The 11,522-nt window shown below is 43.3% G+C and overlaps 1 protein-coding gene across 1 annotated transcript in view; it reads right to left on the bottom strand.

Moving 5' to 3' along the window:
• The window catches only part of GCLM (glutamate-cysteine ligase modifier subunit), an 81,228-nt gene that overhangs the window by 25,737 nt on the left and 43,969 nt on the right, over positions 1–11,522 (bottom strand). The gene's annotated exons all lie outside the window — the stretch shown is intronic.

The raw sequence follows: 11,522 nt of genomic DNA, 5'->3' as shown, positions 1-11,522 counted from the left end.
GCGCCGGCCGACGCAACTTCCACCCAGTTCCGTCAACTCGCGCTCGCGGTCTCGCCTCTCAGCCAATGGGCAGTCACGCCGGTGGTTTTGTTCCGCACCTCTTTAAAAAGACAGTGGAAGGGTCGACCCGGACTTGCAAATACTGGCAAACGCTGCTTTTCAAGGCAGGGGTTAAACACAAGTGCTCACTTCCTTCTCCCTTGCTTTGCTACCTTCTAGTTAGCTTCCTTCCTCAAGGACTTTCTTCAAAGGTGAAATTAAAAAATAATAATAATAATCTTAAAAGCACATTAATTAAATGTTTATTGATTTGCACTTTGTGCTGGACCACGTATGAGGTCAAAGTGTAAGACTTAATGTTTACCCCGGAAGCTTTTGTCCTGGGATAAAACAAGCATTTGACAACTTAGTTATGTTGTTTTCAGATGCTGGGGAATAGGTTCTGACTGTCACATACTCTACATCCAACAGAGCTAAAGACTACCCAGCCCTAAGAACAAAAGAAATAAACACTCCCCAGCCATAAATACAACAGAAAGAAACATTGCCCCATTCTGCACCAGCCTCAAACTGTACTAAGCATGATGCCGTTTTCCAGGGACTGGTGGTATCTCATATGACCAACGTATGGGACAAATCTCGCTATCCTTACGTCTAAGGAGCATTCTGGATATACTTTTTCAGAGACTAGTTTGCTTTTTCTTCTTTTTGAATATTCTTCCCCAATACCATAATTCAAAAGCATCAGTCTTCCTTATTCATTGCCCAACTTCAACACACATGTGAGCTGACATCTTCATTCTTCCACACTTGGAAGAGATCTGCAGATTTGGCCAGTGCAATATGTTGTTTGGTTTCTTGATTGCTGTGCTCATGTGGCAGTTACAGAATCTCCTGTCAATTAAGAGAAGGGGTGGAGTCTAGCCTGTCAATCAGGTCATAGCCAATCATGCCTCTGTGTGGGCATGGCCTTCTCCTGAGGATTCTGGGAACTCCTGTCTTCTTCCTTGGGGGCGGGACACACACTCTCTTTGCTTCACCTTCTTGTTGACAAGCCAGATGGAGCCATGCTGATGGCAGCCAGAGCCCTGGAGCTGGAGGAGCCATGTGGAGACCCATGCCAGCACTGAGATGCTTCTACCACCACTGGCCTGTGATGCCCCTGTATTCGGCGTCATTGCATGTATTGCATGAGTCTGACGAGGAATTTATAGACTGGTATCAGACAAATGGGTTAATATCACACTTGTGAACTTGATCTGGACTGGGCTGGGATGTTTTCTTAATATATAATTTTTCATTGATATAAAGTTTTTCCCACACATATGAGTCTCCTGGATTTGTTTCTCTAGTCGACGCAGACTAACCCACCTGTATGATATGCTTACTTAACTGGCTATTTTAGCTTAGACAAGCCACTTAATAACTTTGTGTTTCACTTTCTCCAAACTGGGCAAATGATAGTTGGAATCATATAAAATTGTTGGTGATTGGCCATTTTTGATCTGCAAAAATGGCAAGTACCCATCACTCTGTGCAACATAGTATTTATCACATTGGATTGGTATGAAGAGTTAATGAAAGTATATGCACAAAAAGCCCTTAGTACAGTAGTTGGCTCATAGTAAATACTCAGTAAGTGAGAGCTGCTATCACCAGTTTCTACCCTTCCTCTTATAATCCATTGCACACAATATTGATAAATAAGTTCATCTCCTGAATTCATAGCTAGTCTCATGTGTGTTTTTTTGTTTTTTTATTTACTTATGAAAACTTACTCTTCACAGCAACTCTATGGCATGGGTGACTTTTTACCTTTATTTTATGGATGAAGAAACCGAGGATCAGACAAGTTAAGCAACATTTCCATAATTTCAGTTAGTGTAAGTGTTAGGACCTCAATCAAACACCTACATTTTTAACTTCAAATTTCTTACTCTTCCATACTACTACAATGTACTCGATGACACATAAAATATAAATGATTGAGGTAGTTGTAATTCTTGAATGTGTTTGTGCTTGATTTATATGCATTTTATGCCCGTACAGCTTTAATTTACTCTGTGCTTTAGATAATGACAGGGAGCCCTGGTGGCCTAGTGGGTTATATTTCTGGCTGCTAACTATAAAGCCAGTAGCCTGATTCCATCAACTGTTCCTCAGGAGAATGATGAAGCTGCCTTCTCTTGTGAAGATTTAAAGTTGTTGGAACCCAAAAGGGGCATTTCTACTCTGTGTTGTAGGCTTGCAACGAGTCAGCATTGACTCAATGGCTTTGGGTTTGGGCCTGGTTAATGATACCCTTGCCGTGACACCGTAGTTTGAGGAAGGAAACTTACATCATCTAAATTCATTTGGTGACAAAAACAAGAAGTGGAAAATCAAAGAAATTGGTTATGTCCAGTTATTTTGAATGACAAGTACTATTGACTATATTTTGATCTTTGGGAATAGAGTGAATTTTGTCTTTACACGGTTTTAAATTCTTCTGTAAATACTGGGTAAATACAAAGAGTCACTGTAGGAATGTCACGGAGGTGGCATCTGACCTCCACTGGCTTCACACAAGGGGGAAGGGGAATCAAACTCAACATCAGCCAACGACTGATTCCAACAAGTCAGGGCTCAGACACGCTCCCATCTTCTTCCCTACTTTGGCCATTCTTACACCAACTCTTCCTCCCGCGCCACTCTCTCCTTCTCTGCTGGGTTCAACAATGCATGACAATGGCCACGCAGAACTCACAGGAAATACTCACAGTTATGAGGTTTATTAGGAAAGCTAACAGGTTACACGTCACGATCAGAAATGCTCAGGATTCAGTTCTTGCCAGGAGTGCCTGTTCTCAACCTTGCCTATAGGAATGTCTTCAGTCCCTTAGCCTTTATGGTGCCTTGGCCTCGTCTTTGCTCGGGCAAGTGTTACAACGCTCTTTTAGTGCTGCTGATAAATGCCACCCCATCCCAAGGCATGATATTCTGCCCCACGTCTCAGCCCAAAGACACTTAGCACTAGCTTCCTGGATTAGTAAACCTAGCGCCTCAATTGATCTAAATTCATCCCACTCTGCAAGTGAGCCTTTTTCCTGAAGGTATTCAGCTTTTCTTGCTCAACGGACTGGGAAGCTCACAGCTCTGTCTCATGCTCTGGGTTTTGCCACAGCTGGCCCTCTGCTGCGGCGGTCCTCCACCCCTCCCTCTGGGGTCACCGCTCTGTCTCCAGATGGAAGAAGTTCAGCATGGGATCTCAGGCACAAGAAATGTGTCACCCTTGGTGCCTCTGTCTTGGTAGTAGTCAAATTCCCCCTTCCTGCTTCAGAGATGGCTCATTTTAAACGCAGCGGGAGGGCAAACCGACCAATCCTTTCCTTAGGTTTCTCATCTTGATCAACTACCTGAGCCTCTGCTTCAATTGGTCGCAGGTCGGAAGTTCTCTGATTAATTTCCTCCTGCCTGGGGTGACTAGAATTAACTTGCTTAGGGTTCTAGAACATCAGAGAACCAGTAGAAGTTTCTGTTGCTGCATCCAAACTCCTGTGGTGCTGCATTAAAACTTTTGCATCAACTGCATCAACACCTGATACAAAGAACTCACTGCAGCAGGATGTGGTTACTAAAAAGATATGCGTGATAGTTAGTTTTTTGTGCCAACGTGGCGCCCGTAGGAAGATATGGGTGGAGTTTAGCCTGTCAATCAGGTTGCAGCTTGATGGCCTCCTTTGGAGGTGCCCCTGAGCTCAGTGGCCGGAGGAGGTAGGCCACTCTCTCTCTCCTCCTTCACTTTCCTGTTGACGCCATAGCAAAGACCTTCGTGAGCCCCGGGGATGCTTCCACTGTCGTTGGATCCACAACACTTTTCATCCACCAGCCTGTGATCTTTCTGCATTTTGCATCATTGCTTGTGGCTGCGTGAGTCTGCAGAGGGACTTATGGACTGGTCTCAGACTTATGGACTTGTATTGGACTTATGAACTTGATCTGGATGGGGCTGGGATGTTTTTCTGATATATAACTACTTCCTGATATAAAGAGTAAGCTCTAACACATACACAAGTGCCGCTGGATTTATTTCTCTAGTCAACCTGGCCTAACACATTATAGTTTTAAAGTAACCATATAAAAATAAGTGCTGCTGGAGTAAGTTCTTTCCCAATTACCTCTTGCCAGGAGGTACTCTCCTGTGAGTTACTCTTATGTTTCTGGCATCTGTAGAACCCATGCAGGGGAGCGGTGCCAACAAATCCTTCTCGGATTGTTGCTGTTTCCACACACTATGCTTACAGCGTCCTACCCAGCCATGTGATGGGAATCACACAGGCTTCACCGTGATGGAGTTAAAACAAAACCAAAAAATGTAGCCCAAGAAAGGGAGAAATTAGGTCCAGAGAAGAGTTGGGGAGCCCGAACACGTCAATTGGTCTTTTAATGTTATCTTTCCACAGTGATCAAGACACAGGCAATCCAACGGACTCCTCGCACGGTCTGCTCTGTACCTATGGCATCCAGCTTTGAGGTGTTGGCAGCTACCTGACATCACATTACGATAATTTTCTGTTACTTAGAAAATTCCGATACTTAAGGGGCTACACAAGGAAGTGATCTACTTGTTTATATACAGTGTTCCTGGCACATGGTACTCAATAAATATTTGCTGAATGAATGTGTTGTTTCTGATGATGATTCCTTCCGGAGATGGGATGAATCATGTACCTAGTGCTTATTCTCTGACAGCACAGCCTTCTGGATCTGTCACCCTCTCTGAGCCGCTGGCAAACTTGCTGCAGCAGGAGTGGAGGAGAAGAAAAGGGACACTGGGCAACTTCTTTTTCCCGTTCCCTATACCTGCCCTCACGTTCGCTTGGCCAGCTGAACTATCAAGTCAAAGGACGGGGAAGCAGAAAACTCTTTGAAAGCAAGCAAGCAGGGTGGTAGGAGTTGTTTGAGCTCCTAATAAAACAAAACAAAAAACAAAAAAAGAAAGAAAGCAGGATGTGGACCATTTTATTTTATTTATTTTAAATCATTTTATTGGGGTTCATACAACTCTTATCACAATCCATACATACGTCAATTGTGTGAAGCACACTTATACATTCATTGCCCTCGTCATTCTCAAAACACTTGCTTTCCGCTTGGGCTCCTGGAATCAGCTCCTCATTTTTCTTTTCTTTTTTTGCGGACCGTTTAAAATGGGCAGAACGTTAAGTAACTTGGTCAAGGTCAAATGGCCATTAAGTGGGGGACCTTAGATTCAAACCCCGGCAGTCTGGGTCCTGAATCCATAGGGTTATAGGGAAGTGGTGGACCTCGAAACGAAACTAGTTCTGAAAATGAGTTGGCGCGAGTGGATGATTTTTCAGAAGCACAAAGAACGCACAGGCTGTAGTCTTCATTCTTTGAGCCAGTTTGTTGTCAGTTTGGGGCATCTGCTAGTCTCAATCAGCCCAGTAAGTTTGGGCTTTTTCAAAACTTGAGGTCTATTCCACATGATGTGTTTACTGTGGGCCTGATCTGAGCAGATGTCACTGGTAACAGGCCACTGGCTCTTTTTTTTTGGTTTCAGGGTAGATGAGGCTGTAGAGATTGGCAATTGCATTAAATGGCTTGGAGGTGCCCGTATCGGACTCACTTTCAAAAGCAGCTAAGACTTATTCTCATGGTACCAGACCGCTTGACGGAAGGTTCTAGAACAAGTGAACTTCAAATATCTCACTCTAGAAAGTGACCACCACTCATTTTCTGGAAAATCCAGCGATCCATCTTAAAATGAGGATTAAGTGAAACGCCGAGTTTGGGCATCATTCAGAAACAGGTTTGATCTCTAATTCCATCACTTCCCTATAAACATGTAGACTCTGGAGCCAGACTACCTAGGCTCAAATTTCAGTTCCACTACTTAGTGACCACTTGATCTTGGCCAAGTTAGTTAATGTTTTATTTTGAAAGCACCAGTTTTCTTATCTATAAAAAGCGGACAATGATAATACTTTTCTCATAGCAGTGGTATGAGAATTAAATAAGTTAAAACCTAGACATCTCTTAAAATAGTACATCAAACTCACTGCCACGGGGCCCATTCTGACTCTGTGTGACAAGACAGAACTGCCCCTGTGGGTTTCTGAGGCTGTACAGCTTTGTAGTAGCAGACAGCCTCTGCTTCCTCCTCTGGAACTGCTGGTGGATTTGAACTGCTGACCTTGTGGTTAGCAGCTCAATGTGTAACCCACTATGCCACCAGAGCTCCTTGGAATAGTGCGTAGCATCAAGTGAATGCTAAAAATTATTAGTTGGGCATGTGTTTGTGTGTGTGTGTCTGTTTGATATAAATGTGAATATATTATTGTTATACAACTGATTTAAAATTTAATCATATCTTATGAACTGTTTTCCCGGGAAGTACATTGATGTTTACTTGTTAAAAACCACCTAGTATTTTATTATACGGGTATACTATCATTTATTTGATGGCATGTCAATGGGAATACATACTTTTCAAGTTTTGACTGGAATAAACAATGGAATTTATTCAAACTCATTTCTTTATACTTGAAGGTATATTCCCCCCAATTAAATACCTAAAGGCAGAATTGTTATCCTGACATAGATGCACATTTTCTACTTTAATAGCTATTGCTGAACCAATTTACACTCAAACCTAAATTACCCAAGACCACTCATTTCCTCCGGTAGCACTGCATGCTATCATTCTTTTCAGTTTCTGCCAATTTGGTAAGTGCTACTTCATTATTCCTGGATTGCTAATAAGATTCTATTTTATGAGACATACATCTGCATCTTGTAAAAATAAGTGTTGTATCATAAGCACTTCTCTCATGTTACCGCAGTGACTTGTTTCCACTCTCATTAACACACGCACACACACAGACATTCCTAATTCTCCTGAAAGATTTTGGCCTTAACACGCTATTTTATGTCCTATTGATAGTCTTGTACGACACTGGAAGGCGGACAAGGGCTGATTTAGCGAACCCACTGCCATGTCTACTCATAGTGACCCTAAATCTGATTTCTGAGACTGCACGTCTCTATGGGCGCAGACAGCCTCATCCCTCACCCTCAGAGCGGTTGGTGGGTTTGAACCTCTGACCTTGTGGTTAACAGCCTAGCACCTAACCCACAGTTCCACTAGGGCTCCTTAACCCCTGATTTAGACTTGCTTTAATAAAAACTGCACCAGCTTTGTGGAATCCTCTCTCTTGGATCCTCTTTCTGTAGCACCCCCAGTGGCTCCCGTTCTGCAGGATTGCACTGTGCACCACCGGCAGCTGTACATCTCCTGAGTGGATGCTTTGCCAGTGGATTCAGACCACACACCTCACAGCCAGGAGAATCTCATGTGACATTAGTTGCCAATGTGCCATATGGCAGCGATGTTAAATGGGCACTCTTTCCCCCAGTGCCTTCCAGGTCGGCCTCCTATAGCATAGCACCTGAGAAGCTAAAAGCTGCAGCTCTCAAATCCTTTGCATTTCTGTTTCTGAGTACAAATGACACAACTCCACACACTCGCTTTAGAGTTCCAGGGAAGGAGCGCAGTGGAGAGCGCCTTCCTGCATCTTAAGTGACCGAGTTTTGCTGCCCTTGCAGGCTGGTGTCCTATTCCTGCCTCTGGGTGTCAAGGAACAGTTCTCCTGTAGGTTTGAGCTGCCAGTCTTGGGGTCAGTAGCCCAACATGTAATCCACTGTACTACCAGGGACCCGTTCTTGTGAGACTATAAATAAATGAATACCCACTGTCTTTGGTCAATTCCAACCGCTAAAACCTATTATAGGGTTTCCAAGACTGGAGCTCTGTACAGGAGCAGACAGCCTTATTTTGTCTGTGGGTTTGAACTGCCGATCCTACAGTTAACAGCGTCTTGTGGTACAGCTGCCTAGGCAGGTCAAGAGCACATGAAGCTTTAGGGGCTGGTGATCTACCAGACCCTGCAGAAACGTAGGTAGAGATAATTTCCTGCTGATCATTACAAAAATCTTCTTTTTTAGAGTACCAATTGTGTTTTGTGACATTGTAAAAAACCTGCTCATCGCTTCCTATAATCATTGTAAAAAATCTGTTTCCTGTATATTGACTTGTGGGATCAGGACAGAATTCTGGAACAGCTCAGAAGAGAAACCTGGTAGTTTTCTTTCTGCACGTGCTCACGGGAATAAACGCAGAGATTTTAAAATCAACCTGGTCTCTGTTTTGGGCTGTGGGAACAGGCTCTCCTGAACCCCTTGCAGTCTGATAACATAATCACGATGTCCTCCTTCAAGACGTTCCTGCCTGATAACAAATCTAAAGTACTCGAGACAAAATCTATCTATTTGCCCTTCCAGAAAGCCTTCTGTTTGTGTATTTTCAAACACAGGTTGGTTCCTTATCTGGAGATCCTGGCAAAGTCATTCTTCTCTGGCAACACCATCATTCCATTGTGTCCATCCTTTTTCAGGATCCAGCTTTCACATGCCCAGGAGGCCATTGAAAACAGGGCAGGTGACCCTTGGTCCTTTGCCTTTGAACACTTCAAGGAAGTTCTCTGCAGCAGATTTGTCCAAAGCAGACATTGTTTGCTTTCTCCACTCCTACTTACATGAGCATTGTTCATAGATGCAAGGAAAATAAAATCTTTGACAACTTCTATCTTCGCCGTTTATCATGATGTTGCTTGTTGGTCTATTTAGGGGATTTTGTTTTCTTTGTGTTGAGATGTCGTCCATACGGAAGGTTATAATCCAGCTTCCTCAGTAAGTTTCAAATTCTCTTCACTTGTTTTTAGCGAGCAAGGTTGTGTCATCTGCACTTCACGGATTCTTAATAAGTCTTTCTCCAATCCTGATGCCACATTCTTTTTCATACAGCCCAACTCTTTGGCTTACGTGTTGATGCAGATTTAATAAGCATAGTGAAACAATACAATCTTGATACACACCTCTTTGACTTTAAACCATTTACTATCCCTTGTTTGGGCGGCTGCTTCTTGGTCTTTGTATAGGTTCTGCATGCGCATAATTAAACACTATAGAATTTTTATTCTTGGCAATGTTATCTATAATTTGTTGAGACCCACACAATTGAATGCCTTTGCACAGTCAATGAAACAGAAAAACTGAATAGAGAGATACAAAGCAAAACTACAAGGAGCTATTCTCTCACCTCTACTAAAATGGCACTGATCAAAAACAAGCAAATAACAACAAACGTTGGTGAGGAGAGGGAAGATTGGGATCCTTATCCACCACTGGTAAGACAGAAAATAATACACCCCCTACACGAGACAGACTGGGCTTTCCCAAAAATCTGCAAATGGCAAGGGCAATGAACGTACAAATGTGCTTTACACAATTGATGGGTGTATGGATTGCGATAAGAGTTGTATGGGCCCCTAATAAAATGATTTAAAGAAATATGCAAAGAGAAGTACCCTATGATCCAGCAATCCCATTCCTATACATAAAAATCATGGCATGAACATAGATATACGCACCTCTGTTCATTGCTTCTTGACTCACAACAATAACTAAGTGCAAATAGGGCCTTTATGGCATAGTGGGTTACGTGCTGGGCTAGTAACAACAAATGCATGGAGACAACCAGTGTCTGTCAACAGAGGACTGGATAAGCAAATTGTAGTATACACACAATGGAACAATACACAACCACAAAGGACCAGGATGAAGGTGTGAGACATAACACATAAGGACAAATGTTGTGTGATCTCTCGTTTATAAGAAGACAAGCATCGGTGACTATAGAGAAACCAATTTCATTTGTGGTTACTAGGCAGGGGGGTGGGCACAGTGTGCTTTATATGCTAGAGACCAATCGCTTTTCATGGTGGGAAAACAGGCACCAAGTGTGGATACAGTTAGCACACTATAGCAAAAGTAATAACAGCATTTGAACACATCTGGATGGGCAAATTGATATATGGGTAGACACAGATGCATACGTAGGTGGCAACAGATAGAAATATTTATACCCAAAGCCAAGAAACAAACCCACTCTCATGGAGTTGATTCTGACTACTAGGACCCCATAGGAGTCAGACTGCTCTATAAGGTTTCTGAGGCTATAAATCCTCACAGCAGCAGCCTGCTTCATCTTTGTACTGTGGAGTGGCTGGTGGATTCAAACCACTGACCTTTTGGTTAGCAGCCAAATGCTTCATCCACTGGCTGAATATTTATGTCACCTGGGTAGAAAGGAAAAACATGGAGCTCTTTTCAAATTTTTATTTTATTTTATTTTCTAAAGGCAGACAAATGGAGAACAGAGGAGTCCGGGGGAATAACATCCTGACACACTATTTGAACTTAGGGCCGACCTTGTGCCCTGCGATCACATTTTAGCAAAATAGCAGAGCGGCACACGAAATCAAACCTATGACCCTGGAGATTGGTGCCCTGCCTGAGCACTGTCAGTGTGAGACTGAGAGCTCCATGGTGACTCAAAATCAAAGAGAAGAAGCCAAGGGGCCCAGAGCGAACAGACAAGATGCTGACACATTAGGTTTGAGGAGTACAATTAATGTCACTGAAGAATTTCTGTGGAAACTTGCACGATAAACTCAATAAGACATTATTTTCAAAAATACATGCGGAAAGCCTACTTGTTGTTGTTAGGGATTGTCAAATTGGCTCTGAATCAGACAAGGGAAGACAACAGCCCAGGTCTGCACCACCCTCACGATTGTTAGGTTTGAGCCCCTCATGGTAGCCACTGTGCCAGTCCACCCGCTGAGGGGGTTAGCTGACCCTCTGCCGCCTGTGGTGTTATTTTCCTGGTCTTTGCGGATCACTTGTCCAAAGTACAGGAGGCAAGGTCTCGCCCCCTTTGCTTCTGGCATTCTGGCCATCCTTCCTCCGAGACAGCTGTGTTTGTCCTTCTGGCAGTTCATGGACTTTCAAAAGTCGCACCAGTACTATCACTGAAATGCAGCGGTTCTCCTTAGGGCTTCCTGATGCGTGGCCCACAGCAGGCAGACAAGGCCGTCGAAGATATCATGGTTTGTGCCAGGGCCACCTTAGTCCTCAAAGTGACACCTTTGCTCTGTAACACTTTAAACGGGTCTTGTGCAGCAGATTTGCCCGATGCAATGCATCCTTTGCTTTCTTTTTTTAATGTTTTTAAAAAATTATTTACTATAACTATTATATCATTCCATAGTTCAATCGCATCAAAGAGAATTGTACAATTGCTATCACCATCAGTTTGCAAACACTCTTTTTCTATATGGACTCCCTGACATCATCTCCCCTTCACACACCGCCCTCCACCCCCGCCACTATAACCCCCTCTTCGAAACCCTTATTCTACTTGCTGCCTCTCCAGGTTCATCAGTGCTGGGTTTCATATATCGAAAAATAGGAACACATGTAACACAAGTTCAAGAGGGCGACCTCCAATGACATGCCACCTCGGAGACACACGTGCCACCCTTTGTTTTCTTGATTAATGCTTTTATGAGGATTGATTGGGGATCCAAGTAAAAAGCAATCCTTGACAACATCAATAT

This window comes from Echinops telfairi, unplaced genomic scaffold (genome assembly GCF_000313985.2).
Source record: "Echinops telfairi isolate 266 unplaced genomic scaffold, ASM31398v2 ScPeMD7_443;HRSCAF=831, whole genome shotgun sequence".
Classification (NCBI taxonomy): Eukaryota; Metazoa; Chordata; class Mammalia; order Afrosoricida; family Tenrecidae; genus Echinops; species Echinops telfairi.
This window is presented reverse-complemented; position numbering and strand designations above follow the sequence as displayed.